Source organism: Lissotriton vulgaris, chromosome 3_1, assembly GCF_964263255.1.
Source record: "Lissotriton vulgaris chromosome 3_1, aLisVul1.2, whole genome shotgun sequence".
NCBI classification, from domain to species: Eukaryota; Metazoa; Chordata; class Amphibia; order Caudata; family Salamandridae; genus Lissotriton; species Lissotriton vulgaris.
In genome coordinates, this window is record NC_141689.1 from 866,715,248 (window position 1) to 866,734,479 (window position 19,232).

General features: G+C 46.3%; 1 protein-coding gene across 3 annotated transcripts in view; it reads left to right on the forward strand.

Annotated features, from left to right (window-relative positions):
* FANCC (FA complementation group C) overlaps positions 1–19,232 on the forward strand; it is a 1,396,321-nt gene that overhangs the window by 86,628 nt on the left and 1,290,461 nt on the right. The gene's annotated exons all lie outside the window — the stretch shown is intronic.

Genomic DNA, 19,232 nt, shown 5'->3' on the forward strand with positions numbered 1-19,232 from the left:
CTCAGTCATGCCCATTGGGGCCCACAGTTCTGGCCTGCGGAGCTCAGTCCCCCCCCAGTCCCGGCAAAATCAGTGAAGAGCCTGGGAGTGATTATTGACGCAGAACTGTCCCTTAAAGGCCAAGTGGGTGCAGTAATCTCATCCTGCATGTATCAGCTCCGGAAGATCCACAAAGTCCGCCACTTACTTCCCTCCACCGCACTTACCCAAGTTGTCATTTCACTTGTACTTTCCCGGCTGGACTTCTCCAACTCCCTCTACCACGGTCTTCCACAATCCCTGTTACACCGCCTTCAGGTAGTTCAGAACCAAGCGGCCCGACTCATTCACAGTACCCCCAGATGGCAATCGGCCAAACCTTTACTTCACCGATTGCACTGGCTTCCAATCGGCCAGAGGGCAGCTTTCAAAGTGGCCTGCCTCACATTCAAGGCCCTCCAGTGTCCTGGCCCTGCGTTCCTCAAATCTCTAATCACTCCTCATCAACCAATGCGCAATCTTCGATCAGCCCACCGTCATCTTCTAGTCACCCCCAAAGTCAAAACCAAGAAATTTGGTGGTCGCTGCTTCTCCCACCTCGCTCCTGGACTTTGGAATCTCCTCCCTCTATCCATCAAATCCGCCCTCTATCTCCTCAACTTCAGGAAATTGCTTAAAACCCACCTATTCGCCCTCTTGGTTAAAACCCTGCCACTCACGTCTCTCCTTCACTCACTCTGTCTCACAGCGTCAGGAAACCTCAAGTGTCAGTGCGCTCTATAAATGTCACATAACATAACATAACCATTGACACATCCAAGGAATGGGAAACGTGTTTTTAATATTGAATGTCACCAAATGCCGATTTTACAGATTATTGATTTTATTGCATGTAACGTCTTCATTTTAACATTAGCACACAGAGAAAAAGGCAAATAATGTTTTAAGTGTTTCTTAACTTACTCTGCACATTTCATTATTACCTTATTGTACAATGCAAATTAAATTGCAAAGGTCGGGGCATGGCTGAGCTGAGCAGCAAGATGGCCGCTTAGTGGAGTGGCTCTGCCAGCCGAGCACATCATCTGACAAACATCCGCTCTCTGGCTGCTGATCCAAGGGCACATACTCGGGCATCTGTTGGAGTGTCCCCTGCTGTGCTAATTGCCATGTTCTGATCCGTGCTGTTACACTGATAAGCACAGGACCGGTGTGGTAAAACTGTGGCCTGTTCCAGGCGGGTGTGCTGCAGAGAGAACAACGGACTGGGCGATCCTGCTGGGTGCCGCGGTGAGACTCCCGACGTCGGTGAACCTTCTCCCCCACGGGCAGTGGAGCTCCAGGTGTGTGTGGGGGTGAGACGGGTGCTGCCTCGGCGAGACGGAGGGACCCGGGGCCCAGTGCATGAACAACGCGGCCTGCCTGGAGGCCGAGGGCTGGGCAGCGGCTCCATGCTGTGGCAGTCTCTGTGAGGGGCGGGGGAGCGGCGTAGGACAAAACGTGCGAGAGGGACCTCGCTGGCAAGCCCCTTGCTGAGCCCTGAGACGGCTGCTCCCCGCCTGTGGCAGTGCTGTTGCTGCGCGGGGCGTAGACGGAGCCACACCAAGACACACATCCCGCCGATTACACTGGCTGGACCTGCAGGGAGAGCTGTGCACAGAACAAGGGGGTAGGAGTAACCTGCCTGACAGACGGGCGCGGCTTTCCAACCTCTGGGAGCGGGCCGTCCGCTGGTCCTGGTTGGGAGCCGGGATGCGGCCTTCCCTCTCTCCCTCCTGCTGGGCTTCGGCACCCCTGCAGCCATGAGGACACTACGCGCAGCAGAGACTCCATCGCGCGGTCCTGCGAAGGGCGGCCCGGCACCGGTACAGTGGGATTAGTGGCGCCTCCCCATTTTGTACAACTTTCCCTAAATAGTGGGTCTTGACACACCTTTGGCACAGCCGATACCCTGCACCATCCTCTGCGTAAGCAGGTACGTGAACGCTGTTGGCTGAGGAGCCTTGCTGTTACTGCGTACCCACACGATGCGAGCCTCACTGCAGCACAAAGATTGTGTGCAAAATGCATGGCAGTTGGTCACCCCGCCTGCCAAAAAGAAGGGGCCATGGACTTTGTCTCGGGCGTTTGCGTGAGAGGGAGGTTGGGGGTGCCACACTGATCGCAGATCTGTCCGTGGACACTGGGTCTGCCCTGGGTGGAGATACTGCTTGACCTGAGCGCTGGGGCCTCGTGGGATTGGCCTGCGCTGGAGCTGCAAAGAGCAGGATCCACTCCGGATCGTGCCAGAGTTCACCAACGCGAGGGCAGAGGTGAGATCGGCATCAGCAGAGTTGGCTCCCGAATCGCACACCGTCTTGGCGCCCTCACCTGTCTCCCCTGGCGGTGGGCTCGGGGGATTAGACTGGCTGTCTCTGTACGGGGTGAGGCGACGCCGCTGGAGATCCACCATGGGGAAAGGGGACAACAAGCAGGCCAAGGAGGAACCCAAGGTAATCATCTCCAGTACAGAAGGTACTAAAATACTATCCTGGAACGCAGCAGGGATAAATAGTAAATTAGATGACCCCGATTGGAGAGTGTTCATAGCAGAACACGACCTCTGTATGTTCCAGGAGACCTGGCCAGGAGTGAAGTCAGTGTGCAAGGATTTGCCTCATACCATATACTGGCCACTCATGCCGGTGTTGGAAGACCCTCAGGGTGACTGATCATTTGGGTGGGTGTACACCTTGGATGTAAAGTAACGCAAATAGAAACTCTATCTAGGGACATTCTATGTGTACAGCTGGAGTTTCCACAACACAGTCCCATCACGATAATTAACATCTATTCAAGGCCCACTCCTAAGGGGAATGAGTCGTTCACCCTTGAGGAGCTTGGCTCTGTATTGACCTCCATTTCCCCCAAAAATCTGGTTATATTGGGCGGGGATTTCAATTGCCAGTATGAGCCCTTAGAAGGGCTGGATTGTGATGTGATCTGTGAGGAAGACACCCTCCTTGAAATCCCCGAGTCTGGTTGCCCGTTTGTAACCAAATGGACACCTCTGGTAATCCAGATGAACCGCCTCATTTTAAATTTCTCAATGAGAGCTTGTAACGGGAGATCCTCCTCTGCTACTTCATCTGCCCCTACGTTTCATGGTAAAGATAGAGGGTCTATACTGGACTATATTTTATTAAACTCAAATTACTGGGACAGGATGGTTGACTTAAAAATGACTCCCCGCATTGATAGTGATCATGATGCTTTAACAGTTGAGATTCACCCATTCACCCCTAAAACCAAGCAGGGTGTTGTTGCCCAAAGTGCTCGAGAATTAACTTTAACCAACTGTCGGAGGCATGTCCGGTGGGCTAATTTTGCTACTAAGCAGGAAAATTTGGGCTCCCTATACGATGCTCTCTTTTTGGAAGCATCCAATTTATACAACATAAATAAAGATTGTGTGGACAAAGAGGCGATTGGGTCAAACCTTGAAAAATTAAAGTAAACCGTAACAGAATTCCTTTTCCCTAGTAAATACAGTAAAAATTCTGGACCTATACCCCATCCATGGTTTAACTCTACCTGCCGTAAGGCCAAAAGTTTACTGTTGGCTGCAATCAAATCAAATAATCGCCCCGATATCAAAGAGCGAAGAAGGGTATATAAAGAGGTGGTTTATGCAGCTAAACAAAGTTGGGAGCTGGAAAAATGTGAATCGCTAAAAACATATCTTGGGGAGAGGGATATGCGATCTTTTTGGGGTATTGTTAATTCGGGACTACTGTACCAAGGAAAGCATTAGAACCCACTTTGGGAGGAGAGGTCTGGCGGGACCATTTTGAATCACTGTACAAGGACCCAGAGAGCAACAAGCTTTTTCTACTTGTTCATCATTTGGAGGCTGCTTGTATGCCACTGTATCTTTGCAGGAAGTAAAAGCTGCAATAGAGAGAGTAGCCCCTGGCAAAGCACCCGGTTTAGATAAAATCCAGGGGGACCTCTATAGGAGCGAGCCAAGCGTTTGGGCCCCGTATCTCTGGTTTGCTTTCAATGCAATCATGACCGGGATGAAGATCCCCACAAGTTGGACAGGGGCAGAAATAATCCCCATTTTTAAAAAGGGTTCCCCCTTATTGCCGGGTAATTACAGACCCATTAGTTTGATTGACATCTCACAAAAAATCTTTGCACGAATCCTATTATTAAGACTCCAAGCTTGGATGGACAACAAAAGTATTCTCTCCCCGTTCCAGGCTGGGTTTAGGGAGAAACTATCAACTCTGGACCAGGTCCTAAGACTGCAACTACTCCACTGGAAGACAGTTCGTCTCCAGAGGGGCAGTTTGTACCTGATATTCGTTGATCTCAGGTCAGCCTTCGACCTGGTCCCAAGGGCTAAACTATGGTCTGTTCTACACGACCTAGGAGCCCCGGCGTATCTTATCCACCTCATCCAGCGATTGCATGAAACAACTTTGCACAAATAAGATTTGGTAAAGACAGCGGTCTCTCGGCCCCTATTCCAATTAAACGAGGTGTGCGCCAGGGTTGTGTACTCGCCCCAACTTTGTTTAGCCTTTACATAAATGATTTGACAAATGCCCTGTTAAAAGAAAAAGACCTAGATGCCCCCAAATTAGCAGGGAGAAGAATTTCAGCAATGATGTTTGCTGACGATACGCTTTTGGTATCGAAATCTCCCATGGGGATCCAAAGGGTGTTGGACAGATTCCAGTTGTTCTGTGAGGAGAGAGGGCTTGAGATCAACCTCCAGACAACGAAATTCATCGTTTTCAACAAGCCAAAGGGTACACGGCCAAACCCTATTCTAAAAAAGGAACCCCTAGAAAGAGTAACATCTTTTGTGTATCTAGGAATCACAATTACAGACACCATGGACTGGGGGGCTCACATAGGGAAAGCATCTCTAAAGCTAGCCCAATCAACCGGGGGAATAATGAAGGTATTTAATAATACAAGTAGGAGTGCTGTCAGCCCGGCACTGGAAATTTATAAAGTTCAGGCATGTGGGGGTGCCCTTTATGGAGCAGAACTCTGGGGCCACTGCAAGCCTAAAACCCTAATCCAGTCTGAGAATGACTTCATTAGCAATCTTTTCAGGATGCCGCGCAGTACTCCCTTAGTCCCCCTCCGTTTAGACCTGGGATTGATGGAGATGGAGGCGGTTTTAAGCCTCAGACCACTTTTATATTGGCGACGCTTATGGTCGATCCCCGGAGCTTCTAATATATAGAGAGGAACTGTCGGAAGTTTTAGCTATTAGTGGCGCAGTAAAGCTCCCTTGGTTTGCTCATGTCAAGCATCTGCTAACTAGTATGAGGATGGGGACTGTTCGTCTGACCCGGAGGTATCATGCCCACGCGTTACAAAAAATCACCTAAACACCATTTACATGGATTATAGAATGTCCTTGCTCCACTCTAATCCTAATCTGTGCAATTCTTCTCAAACCTTCCTGGAAATTAAGACCACTCCAGCCTTTCGAAAGGGCCATCGATCTCATTAAGCCCCTGGCAGCCAGGAAATTGTTTCTACAGTTCAGATTTGGAGTCCTGCCCTTACGCTGCGTGACTGCTAAATGGAAAGCGCAGAATGAGGTCAGGTGCCCTGTCTGCAATCATTCTGATGAAACTGAACTCCATGTTTTCTTTGAGTGTCTGGGTTATAACAAAGCAAGATAGAGATGGCTTGTCCAGATTTGCAGGAATCTAGGTAGTAGAAGATGTGTAGAAACTTTCAGGATCCTGAAAACTGATTCCAGGACCCCAATTGTTTTTTGTGTAGCGGGGTTTCTTTTCTCAATGTGGTGTACAAGAAGGGCCCTTACATGCCAACATCAGATAAGAACTGGCCGTTAACTTACACAAATGTATGTGCTATAAGATTCCCCCATGTTTAAAAGTTATGATGTACCGTATTCCAAGCTGCTCCAACATGTACACCACAACTATGGATGGGAAAAGTAGAAAGGATTGTTGTAGGAGTCTAAAGATAGGCTGGTAAATGCTTTATGCACTTTATTTTTTCCTAATGAGATTCTATGGCCTACTACTGATAAGAATAATGGGGCGAATGAAATAGCTTGTGATCACGAAAAATATGGCATATAATTAACGATGAAAGATAGAACTTATTTAATATGAAATTTTTAACTTTTGTACAGGATTTTTATTATTACTCTTACCACCGTGTTTTTAACATGTCATTTTAACATTGCTGTTATTCATCTTTGCACTTACTGGGCCATGTTGGCTGTAATAAAGATCGACTTGACTTGACTTGACCTTTGCGAAACGAAACACGTGTCTGCAGGACCCCGAATCCACACAAAAAACACTGGTGTCCGAAATGCAGTTAGATGTGGAACAAGATGACGACAACAGAGCCATGATGCGGGAGGTGAGGAGCAGCCTGGGAGCAATCAATACCAAACTGGACTCTCTGGTGCAGAGACTGAACCAGGTATCCCAGAGAGCAGACAAACACGAAACCCGACTTGACACTTTGGAAACCAGGGTATCTGACTCGGAGGATCGTCAGGTGGAGACACAAGGACGCCTGCTACGAATTGACAAGGTGCTAGAAGTCATCAAGGCGTGCAAAGAAGACCTAGAAGCGAGAACTGTGCATTGAGGAACTATCTCCAATGTTCCTTGTGGAACGAGCCCACTGCACTCTGGGACCTCTGCCCCCCCGGGGGCACGCAGCGACCAATCTTGGCACGATTGCTAAACTATAGAGACTGGGATTCCGTCTTGCGAGTGGCCAGCGAGAAAGGAGAAATCCAAAACCAGGGGAATAGAATTGCACTCTACCCAGATTTTACCCAGGCCGTCCAAGCTGCACGCTGAGAATTAATTCCCGCCAAGAGACCGCTCCAACAGGCGGGCACAAAGTACGCAATGATGTACCCTGCAAAGCTTAGAGTGCACAAGGGGGGCAAACCCCTGATATTCACTGAAGCAAGCGCCACCATGAAATACGCCAAGCAAAATGCCAAGAAACAATACCGCCGGGACGAGGTGTCCTCGTCTTCATCCAGCAACCAGCTAGTGATAATGACTGATGTCGAGGGGTATGCACCCATGAGGCGGGACTGTTGTAACACTTGTAACCACAAATATGTTAGTTTACGACCTTCTTTGTTCAGTTCCCTTGGAACATAATGACTGTTCATATCATGAATCCTTGTGCCAGAGTCAACCAATTATGCTCAGCCACCCTGTTCTTACGGGACAGGGCAGTATGCAGGCAATCCCACAGCCCTATGGGATGATTCCCTATTGCCCCGTGCTTCAAGGGCTTTCATGCGTAGTGAGCTGTTTCATAAGGGATGCACAACCTGGTTGGGGGGTTGGTGTGGGCGGGTAGGGTTTGGAGGGAAGTTATCGGGTGTTGTTTGTTGCAGTACAACTCAAACCTAAAACTAATTTGTCATCTAATGAAGGGCACAACACCCTGTCCGCAATTGAGACTTGCACACAACAATAAACCCATGTCAGGCACTGAGGCACCTCGCAGGGGAACTTGGAGGCCTCAAGATGGGAACCTTACACAAACACACCACACCGCCCAGCAAAGCCTTTTAACTGTCTAAACTATCCTGCATTACCTGGAATGTACGGGGTTTAAATGCCCCCTGCAAGGCGCAGCTGGTACAATCCTACTTGGTCAGACATGGAGTAGATATCTGTCTCCTACAGGAGACCCACCTCAGGGAGGCAGCTCGCTCTCGGTTAACCATCAATAGATGGAGCAAGGTACATACAGCTAGTTACTCTAACTACTCCCGTAGGGTGGCAACTTAATACACAGAGGTGTGCCCTGGTGAACACAACAAACGGTATGTGATCCAGAAGGTCGGTATCTCAGTCTAAAGGAAATATTATTTCACCAGCCACTTATTGGGGTCAACACATATGGTCCGAACGTGGACGACCATACATTCTTCCTACAAATTTGGCATAAGGTCCAGTCGATAGGAGACGCTGCAATACTTTGGGGTGGGGATTTTATTATAGTACTGACATTGACCATGGATAGGGAGGGGGGCCCGCGCTCATCACCCTCAGGTGGCGGCATCCCTAAACAGAATAATATTGGACCACTGTCTGGTCGATTCATGGCGAGCGCTACACCTCATGGCCCACGACGGGACATGCATTACACAGTATCACCAGGCATGGTCCAGAATTGATTTCTGGCTACTGACTAGAGACTTACATGTCTGTGTTCAAGTTGTCACTCACCATGCACAGACTCTATCTGACCATGCCCCGGTGGTCGCTTTCGGTCCCGAATCCCTATCAGCAGCCTTTTCGTGGTGCCTGCTTCCAAGCGCACAACTAGACGCAACATTCTGTGAAACTATCAGAACGCACATTAGGGAGTACTTTGAGCACAACACTGGATCGGTGACCAAGGAGGGTGTGCTGTGGGAAGCATTCAAACTGGTGATAAGGGGGCACTGCATCCCTGGTCAATCTGGGGTGGTCTGCGACATTCGGGGCTGTCTGGGCAGTCTAGAAAGGGAACTCCCATGGTTTAGAGACACAGTATTGTGCGGCACCATCCCCCTCACTTCTGGCTAATATGCACACCAAACTAATGGCGTGTCAGGAGTAGGCAGAACGTGAGACAACAAAATTTCTACACAAACGCGCAACAGCGCGTCGGTACGGGTAGGGGGACAGTCCTGGCAAGACGCTCGGCAACCTAGTGCGGACACCCAGAGGGTCCCCATTTATTACCGAACTGGTCCCCGCAGATGGAGCAACAGCGCACTCCTCACCAGATATTCTGGCAACTATGAGAGACTTCTATGCGTAACTCTACACATCTAGCTCCATCCCCCCTGACGCTATCCTGCAGGAATACTTTGACTCCATCGAGTTAATCTGGTTAAGTAGAGCACACCGCGAGTACTTAGAGGCCCCCTTTACGGTGGAAGTTATCAAACAGGTCATAGGTGGCCTACCAGCGGACAAGGCCCCCGGAGCGGACAGCTTGATGGCCAAATTTTATAAAGCATATTCAAAGCTATTGGCGCCACGGCTTCTGGCGGTTTATCAGGAGCCCATGGAGTCAGGCAGCCTGACCGCCTCAATGCGCGAGCCCATTATTATAACTGTCTTAAAACCGGACAAAGACCCATTGCACTGTGACTCGTACCGCCCACTATCCCTGATAAACTTGGTGCAAAAATCTTTGCTAAATTCTTGGACGTCCAACTCCAGCCACTGTTTCCCCTGATTATACGCCTGGACCAGTCCGGTTTCATTCCGGGCAGGGCCACATTTCACAACCGCCGCACGTTGTTTGCTTTACATTACCTCGCACCACATGTCGCGGCGCTCCTGGACGGCAATAAGGCGTTCGATTCTTTGAAATGGGGGTTCCTGTTCCCACTGCTCCAATGAATAGGCCTTAGCCCTGTTTTTATCCAACAGATAAAACTGCTCTATACTTTGCCCACGGCACGCCTCAAGGTAAATGGTTTGATTTTCAGAGCCCATCGCCATCATGAGAGGCACTAGACAGGGCTGCCCCTTGTCGCTGTTACTCTTCGCCATAGCTACTGAACCGATTGCAGGCCGAATTAGACAATATCACACACACCGCAGCATAGGGTTTACCACCAGGGGTCTCACTGTATCACTCTACGCGGACGACATCACCTTGTATATGGTAGACCCCAAAGAGAATCTGGCACCTATGACGAGGAAACTGGTGCGCTATGGGGAACTATCCGGGGTACGGATAAATTGGAACAAATCAGTTATAATCCCCCTGACGTCCAGGGCCTAGCCCTTTGAAATGGACTACCATGTTGACTGGGCGACAGGGCCAACACGTTATTTGGGGTTATGGATAAGAAACAACATAAACAAACTCTGGACGGCAAACTATGGTAGGGCGGTGGACTGGATCACAGAGAGTGTGCGTTGTTGGAAGACACTCCCGTTGTCCCTGATTGGACGGATAGCGGTGGTCAAAATGATAATCCTGCCAAAACTACTGTACCTTTTTGTAAATGTCCATATCCCTCTCACCTCACATTTTTTTTAAAACCCTGAGATCCCTCATGATTGAACTGGTGTGGGGAGGGCGACAGCCGAAGATATCCTGGGAGGTACTCACCTTACCACAGGCTCATGGTGGCTTGCAGCTCCCGACTTTGCTCTTTACTCTTGCAGTGCGCAGGCACATACAGCGCACAGGCACAGTTCCTAAATCACTGGGCGCACCCCACACCCTTTTAGCCACATGTAGCTTTTGGACTAGACAGAGCAGAGCCGCTTCCGCTTGCCACTGCTGTATTTCAGCCGTAAAAGCGAACACGAAATGAAGTGTATACTGTTGAAACAATGCCATGGGCATGGGCGGCCATGCCAAACTAGCAAAATTGGAAGTGATTTACGCTCCTATGCCACTGGACAATGACCCACAGATACCCCCACTCAGGGACCGCGGGGCACGGGAGTGAGCGCCGAATCATAGGCTGCGGGTGGGCAGGGACCTTTTCCCTGGCAGGAGTCAGCATAACTAAGGGAACTATTTGTTTTTTACCTTATACTTTCCTAACGCTGCAGCAAATGTGCGACCCAGCAGACCCATCGGCAACGAACATGTTGCTATATTACCGACTGCGCTCATTTCCAAGACCACCCCCCACATTACCAGCACTTAAGAATGTTCTTGTGGTGGAACACGGCCGCAAGCTAATCACTTGTTTATACAATATTACGCAACATGATTACCCACTCACTATCCCGGGGGCTCGCGCGGAATGAGAGGAATACATGGGGATGGGAGTCATAGATCACCAGTGGAGGCTTATCTGAGGTCAGTTAGAAATGCTATCCTCTAACTATCGTCTTAGATTGATCCATTTCAAGTACATCCACCGCTTATACCGGACCCCAGTGCAGCTGCACCGCATGGGTCTGCGACCCGACAATCGCTGTTGGCGATGTGGAGCTACACAGGCAACATTCCTACACGTAGCGTGGCAGTGCCGCCCTATAGCCAACTTCTGGCTGCAGACACTACACCACGTACACAACATAATTGGCCAGGAGCTGCCCTGCAAGCCGATGGTGGCATTGTTGGGTGCTATCACTGAGGTCCTCTCGAAACTGAGGAAGTTAACGGCGATGCTCTTACTCATAGCCAAGCGTCAGGTGGCTCTGCATTGGAGGGCGACCCTCCCGCAGACAACGAAGGGTTGGATCTTGAGTGTAACTCAATGCAAGACTCCGCAGGAGAGCTTTTGGGAGCTAATGCCAACACGAGCCCGCTCCCAGGACATTTGGGACCCCTTTGTCAACTGGTTAAACACAATACCGATGATCCCTAATATGGACATTAAGAAATGAGAACTCCTCTGCTGTACCGTAATGTTGGGTGACTGTCTGACCTATTGTAGTGAGTTGATACTTGTTGTAATGGAAGTTAAAATGTGTGTATAACAATATGTACTGTATGTTGGTCTGTACATATATACGATGTGCCTACGATGACGATGCCTACACACCACCAACTTTGTGGTCAACAGCAATGCTGTTTGGTTTTGTTGAAGTTTGCAACTTTACAAATACAAATAAAAAAAAATGTAAATCAAAAAAATTAAATTGCAAAGGTTTTAATTAATCATGCAAATAAAGACTTACTAACTTATACTCCTTCGCCTTTCTGGCAGGTAAGGATTTGATATGAGATTCGGTTTAGGAACCTTTTAAAAACGTGGCCTTTTAGTTCCACGTGATCTGCTTACTGGGCCCTCTTTCTTTCTTTTCGCTTCTGCTGGGTTATAATGCAGCTAGGTCAGGGTTTTAGCACGGGGACACACCTGTGTGGTGTAACCATGTGCTCTATAAATGCACATATTATGATTTTTTTTTTATATAATCAACTTTATTGAGTATATAAAACAGCAAAAAAGAATTCATTGGTTGCCGCTCAGAAATCAACATATACATCGGAATTGAATCAATAAGACATCTTGGCGGGGTCAGTCCATTCCAGCTCAGCATCCCATCTTGCATTACATTAAAGGTGGAGCATGAAAGAATCGACACAGCAAGAATTATGGCGGGATCATGTTGAACCATTTCCCCCGTATTTTGTGGAACAATTCTGGGGAGCCTCGGATTTCGAACAGGGCCTCCTCCTGGATGCCACACCAGTCCACCCCCCTCCTCCACCCCCCCACAGTAGGAGCAACGGCACGCGACCAGTACATCGCTATGTCCCTTTTGGCCACAGCCACCGCTGTCCCCAATAGGCGCTTGTCCATCCTGGAGCCACCCAGGCCATCGAAGCTCCCCAGCAGCATCCGCAATGGGTCGTGAGGAACTCCCATCCCAGGGCTTGTGTGAGCTCCCGCTCCACCCCACTCCAGAACCTCTGCAGCACCGGGCAGAGCCACACCATATGGTTAAAATCAGCGGGGGATTAGCCACATTTCGGTCAGTCTGGGGAGGGTCGCAAGCGGGTGCAGAAGAGTCGTTCAGGGGTAAGGTAAACCGCGTGCAGGTAGTATATCTGCACCAGGCGTAGCCTGGAGAATGTGGTTAGTGTTCTAGGCCATAAGGGCATCTCTCCAGTCTGCCTCCTCTAGGGGGCAAACCCACTCCTCCCATCGGGCACGTAGCTTATCCAAGGATGCGGGGCCATTATTCACTAGGGAGCGGTAGATACAGGACACTCCTCCTCTGCCTAGATTCCCCATCATCACCTGGGCTTCTAATGGACTGAACTCTGGGAGGGAAACCGGTGAAGGGAGATGCGCATGAATGGCATATTATTATATTATTAAAGCTTTTATTTGCATGGATTTTCATAGATTGCTGTAGTAGGCAAGTATTTTCACATTGGTTACTTCTGTGGCAAATCCTGCATGTAGAAGATTTGCTCTTCGAAAATCCCTAACTCTCTTAGACTGTATCGAACCTTATTTTACTAACTGTGATTTCATGTTCTGACTTTATGCCTGAAAGCTGCAGTGCGGGAAAACTTATGTAGATGGCCTGAGTTGGTTTTCGTGATAAGCCAATGATAAAGGTTATAGAAATGTGCCATAGTTCGGGACTGTCATTAAAAGCTGGTAATCTGACATTCCAAAATGTTTTTCTATATAGTTTGCTACATAAAAAGGAGTGAGAGAGAAGAATATTTGATCACATACCACATAGCCTCCCTTTCTAGAAACTTTGTCACAGCAGTTGGGGTGATCTGCGTTCCACAGGGACTATTATGGTCTGAGAGGATCCAATGATTCTGGATAAGGAACCTTCACACATTCTGATGTGACATGCTTCATCATAGGTATCCTTCCCTCATCCCGGCAGTCACTGCAAGGGCGGACTCATCCTCCTATTTACGGTCTTAATAAAACAGCACTGGTTAATCATAGGAGTCTAGATATCTAAAATTACCTCGAAGAAAAACCAAATAATTTTATTTGTGGCACCCTGGGTAGAGTTACAAAATACTCCTAAGAATGTACAGTGAGCTTAATTACTCTACCATCACGATTTCACCCACATGTTTCAGCTTATGTTACAACTCTAAGAATTAATGGCCTTCTTCAGGGCTGAGCACAATCCCTATCTGGTCTGTACAAGCATTCATACAAAGTCAATATCCTAATTAAAATTGTCAAAATTCTGGCAGCTTTAAGATTAGTTTTCTGATAATGTAGAATCCTTGAGAAGCAAAAAACAAAGTTTATACTCAAGGTGGCTTTAATGCACCTCAACAGCGAGTACAAACACAAAAGCAGTAATCCCAGAAAAAAACAGAGTGAGAACACTGCAAACGTGAAAAAGTGAGTAGGAGATCGCTCTACAGAGGTATACTATATCGTATAGCTTACCACAACTATGGGTTGGACATTTGTGATGGTCAGGAGGAGGGGGCACCCTCTCTAGTCAAACACTTTAATAGTTATGAATGATTTTAAGCTCATATTTTTGTATACCAAAGTTCCTTTTCTTATAGAAGAGAAACCTAGAAGTAGTTATAAAATAAAAAGTGTCATATCAACTTGGAGTCGCTCTTATTAGTTGGAGCTTATGAGCAATAGTGATGCCATACTTAGATAATAATTAACTGTCACATTCATGTCACATCGGCTCAGGAGTCTCCTCTCTTGTCCCTTCCACCACTTAAGGGCATTCCTTACTGTGGGCACCTCATTGTGTTGCATATATACATTTACCACTTTGATGAATAAATAATTCTGATGCACAATCAATCACCTCTCAGTATGTATACATCAAGTAATTCCATAATTTTCAAGCACGCTGTCTAATGCCCCAGAATCACCTACTTGCTGTCATATGTTTTCACCCGTACATATTCAGATCACATACTCCTCACACATGTTTTTATGCCCCACAAGGTATTTTACTGACTTCTAAATATCTTCCACAGACTCACCGTACACACAGATCTTGCTTCATCAAGAGTTGTTGGTAGACTTTTTCACCTAGCCTTGCCCTCTGTCCACCTTGGGATGAGTTTACCGGCTTTTAAGGCTGTTTTAAGAGTGCTGGCTTGTTCTGGATTTGCCGGAACAAAATGCACGCCTTCAGCCCTAAGGCGTAATCTGAGACCATAGTACTGTGGCTGGACCTGACCTTGATGGGTAATCCAATTTCCCTACTTTATTTATTTGATAAATTGAATATTAAAAAAAAAAACTTGATTGACCACCACAGGTGCTACAATTCTGATAATGTGTTATAATGTGCAAGGTAGATGGAAATATACTACATACGCATTGTGTCTTGAAGTGCTAGAATATTAGACATCCTGGGCTGCTCTCAGAGTTAAGTTAAGGCAATATTTCTAACTTCCACAGTCAAACATGAGTTGGGTCACAGAGATTTTACAGCACTGTAGGGGAATTCTCTCCCTGCACCTGCCATTCACAGTCACTTGGGGCAAGCTGCTGAGGGAGCTGTAATTGTAGAAAATACAGGGCCTCAGGAAGAGCTCCCACTCAATGTGGCATGGAATGTTTTGTGATGAATGGGGATAAGGGTGAAAGTAGGCAGGACAGAGGATCGTCAGTGTCCCAGTAAGCATTGAGGAGGAAGAATACAAAACAAATGGGAGTGATGGTTTACCTGGATCAGAAGGTAATGAGTGCTTGAAAGAAGAGGATTTTGAAGATTGGAGGATAATGCTCAGGAGAATGATGTAGTGAGAATTGTGGATGGTAAAATAACGTTGTAAAACATCAGGAGAGTGGAGTAGAGCCAGGAACTGGTTAGAGGCAGAACAAGTACCTGCAGCTGGCTTTTTTTCCTGCAAATGTGAGGAGAAGGGTCATGCGAAGAAGGTTTAGTAAATACTAGGAGATATGCTAAGCCTAGAACAAGAATTGGATCCACTGGCAAAAGACTATCACAGAACAGGAGCATGCCTAGGGATGTATTTGAGGTCATAAAGGAGTAGCAACAAGCAACTGGTGCATTAGGAACATGGATGGAGAAGCACTGCTGCTCCTCCTTTGGTGAGAGGTGAAAAACATTGGAACGCAAGGCACAATTTAAAGCTGAGAGATGAGTAATGGCCATGTCAGACACAGAGAATGGGTTGAGAAAAGATTTAACCAGTGGAGAACTGGTAAGTGTGGAGACATTCACAGAAAAGTCAAGGGAGTCGCAAGAAGAGACTGAGAATAAAATGAGCCCATACATTGTTTCAGGTGGTTCCCTAGATGTTATCCACAATGGTAACAATGAAATTGAGAATTGAATCACAGTGCTTCTATTTTGTGCTAGTGTTTACTTGAAATACCTCCATGCTATGCTACATTGTTTTTTTTGTAATATGTTACATTGTTTAAATGCATGGTGATTATCAGGAAGCCACTGGTTTAGTCTGTCTTATATATAATAAAGAACATAAGGCCTTGAATGGACATTATGAGACCACGTAAAAAAGGGCAGCTTAAAGCATGCACATCTCCCATCATTAGCCTGAATTCTTAAGTCAGAAATGCCAACCTGTATTATTAACACCTACTCGTATAACAATTGCATTTTTCATGGATTTATTTGGAAAAATCGTCATACAATTTATAACGTTTGGTGATCCCCAGTAATCTGTTGTCAAGTCAACACAAGATTTTGCACTCAAATAACAATGATTAAGATTTAAGCTTTATTTATCACTTTTTGTTCTATAGATTGATTATACGTGAGGGTATTTAAAACCACTCATAAAACCATTTTATTATTTTATGCATAGAGTAAAAAAAAATTTTAATTTAATTTTAAATATTTATGGAATACATTAATGCCCAAATTCAGGGTGTCCTGGCACTAGACTGGAATTGAAATGTAAATGAAAAATGACAGAAAGGATGCTGTTCAAAAAGCCAAGTCGTTTGCTTTCTCTTAAAGTGAGAAAACATGGCCTACTGGCAATAGGCAGTGTGTTCCCTCCTTTTCGGTTCAAGAAAATAAAAGCATAACCGCTATAGATAACCTGGAGGCAAATTTGGAAAAGCCTAGTCAGGTTGTAATCCTTAATATTGAATTAGAAATTAAAGGGCACACAGTTATCAGGAGTGAAAATAAATACTCACTGTCTTATTCCTTTTGTAAAATGTTTTTTTATTTTTTTTATTTCAAAGTGTTTATATTTATTTTATGCAAAAACATTAGCATTTCTGTTACAAGGTTAGCCAGTCGCAGTTTATATAACCGTGTCCTGAGGCATTATGACACATTTGCTTAGCTAACCCCACATATTGTTATTTACTGAAAACAAGAGAAAGGGTGATAGAAAAAGGCAGGAAAGAAAGGGGAGAAAGGAGAACAAGGCTCCGAGAGTTACATGTCCTTTGATCGCTTGTCAATCTGACATACGACTAGCTTACTTGTGAAGAAATTGGGAAACATGTTGGCCCATATACAGACCCGTGGGCCATAGTAGTTGAGCTCAGTTACAAACACTTGTCCGTACATAAGAAGGGGAACCAGGGTATGTTTCGCCGGCATGTCTTGTTTTCATGGGGGTTCGTAAGAGTCTAGGTATGTGTCGAGTGATTTCCACATCCCTCTAGAGGCTGGTCTCCAGGGTGAGTTCTGTAGTGCAATGTTGTCCGCTCCTCTGAGATGCGTGATCCAGTTGAACCAACCTTTGTATGAGGTCTTACTTGTGTCCTTCCAATTGGCTAGGACCATTTTCACTGCTGCGGCAGCAGCAGATCTAGTGGGTCCTTATCGGGATCTGATCTCAGTTCTGCTGTCATAAATGCGGTGGCGAGGGAGGAAAATAAATTTTTTAGCGTACAGCCCAGCAACTTATTTATAAAACCAATGATTATCTCCCAGAATGTTTTGAGTGTTGGCATTGATAGATAAGATGTGCTAGGTCCCCTTTCTCCTTGTTACAGTATCAGCATAATGCATCCTCCCTGAGACCTAATGAGAATAAGTGTGAAGGGGTCCAAAAAGAATTATGGAGTAGCCAAAATGTTGTTTGTGAGAGCACTGGGGAGATTTTATTGCGTGAGGCCGAGGACCATAGTGTGGCCAGTTCTTGTTCGTTAAGTGTGGTTTTAGTTTGATTTTCCCAATAGATAATTGTTGTGTCATTAACTTTCGAGGATTTTGGGCGGAGGAGTGTGTAGAGGTTTGAGACCTGGTGCCCTAATTTATTGATGTTTGCTACATATCAGGAGATTGACGGTTGTGCGGTAGATAGTTTGGCTTTGGTCAAGGCCGCTCTGATTTTCAAAAAGTTATAGAATTCAATGTCGTTTAGGTTATGCCTAAACTTGAGGTCTGCGAAAGTAACTGGGTATGCACCATTTTCTAATTGGTAAGGGTGGTAGATGATTTCTCAATCCATGTGTCGAAGGCTAGGCATTTCCCCTTGTACAGAATCTTACTATTAGCCCAGGACGACTCCATCTTAGAGTTCTTGATGCTATTCTCCAGTTTCTTATCTATCTGTAACCCCTTCAGCGCTGTGCGAATTCCGCTGCAGTGCTGAAGGTTCTAAAGAACCAATAGAACCATGACAGAACGGTTCCGTCATAAGCACAGGCCAACTGACGCTCATGACGGAACCATTCCGTCATGAGCATGGAAGGGGTTAATAGTGCAATTTTTGTGTTTTTAAAAATAGACTTGGAGGTGTGGTTGTGTCTATTTGCTGTAAGAAGAGCCAGAGGGCTCAGATTGTTCAGGATGGCCCTCTCTACCTGAAGCCAAGCGGGTGTGTTTAGTCGGTAGGGGATGATATCCAGCATGCCCCTTGTTTTGCCAGAAAAGCTAGTTGGAATATTCTGAAGTCTGCTAGATTTACCCCTCCTTGATGTTTCTCTAGTCTTAGTTTTTTTATGCTTATCCATGCTTTCTTCCCTTGGCATAGAAATTTAGAGATCAGGATATCTCCTTTGCGGTGAAAATCATCTGCGAGGAGGAGCGGAAGCATGCTGCTCAGGTAGTTAATCTTTGGGGTGATCATCATTTTGATAGTTTCAATTCTGCCACACCATGTTATGAATTTTGGAGACCAATTTTCATTCCAAATATCAAAGTTATACCAAATGTGCTAAAATGCATGTTGTCTAACTCATATGTGAGAAATATTGTTAATTTGAAATTGGGTAATGTGTTAGGGAACTATGACACATCTAAACATTTTCTGTCTAAGATGGTGACAGCTTTTTCAAGCCTTCCATTATACATCGAGGGAGGGTGAAAAGAAACCAGTCTCGTATTGCACAGATTTTCGCAATTAATCCCGATCTCTGTGTGATCAGATCAGTGACTTCTACGGAAAAGAGTTGTGTAGTATATTTTGCTTTACTATGTAGTGTATCAAGGACCCCCTGGTTAGGATATGGCTCCTGGGTCCTCCTTTTCTGCACGAACCACTGACGGGAGCACACGCGTTTGAATAACAAAGCAGTAAAACGAGGTAGCGGGTCTCGTATTTTAAACAATCAACTATCCCGCCGAGGGTAAAACATTTGAATCGCCGAGTAAGAAGAAGGAAGAAAAGAAAAAAACGTAAAGATTCGTAGACATCCCGTTTAAACCGCAAGCGGCGCCAAGGCCTGTCTACAAATTACGCCTGTTACGGTGGCAGGCTCCCTAACAACTTCATCTGTCTGCTACACTGTTGAAATCGACAAGTCCACATAATAACAACTGCACAGGATCGTTCATTATTTACGTTGGGGAAATTACCGCTTCGTAAAGGTG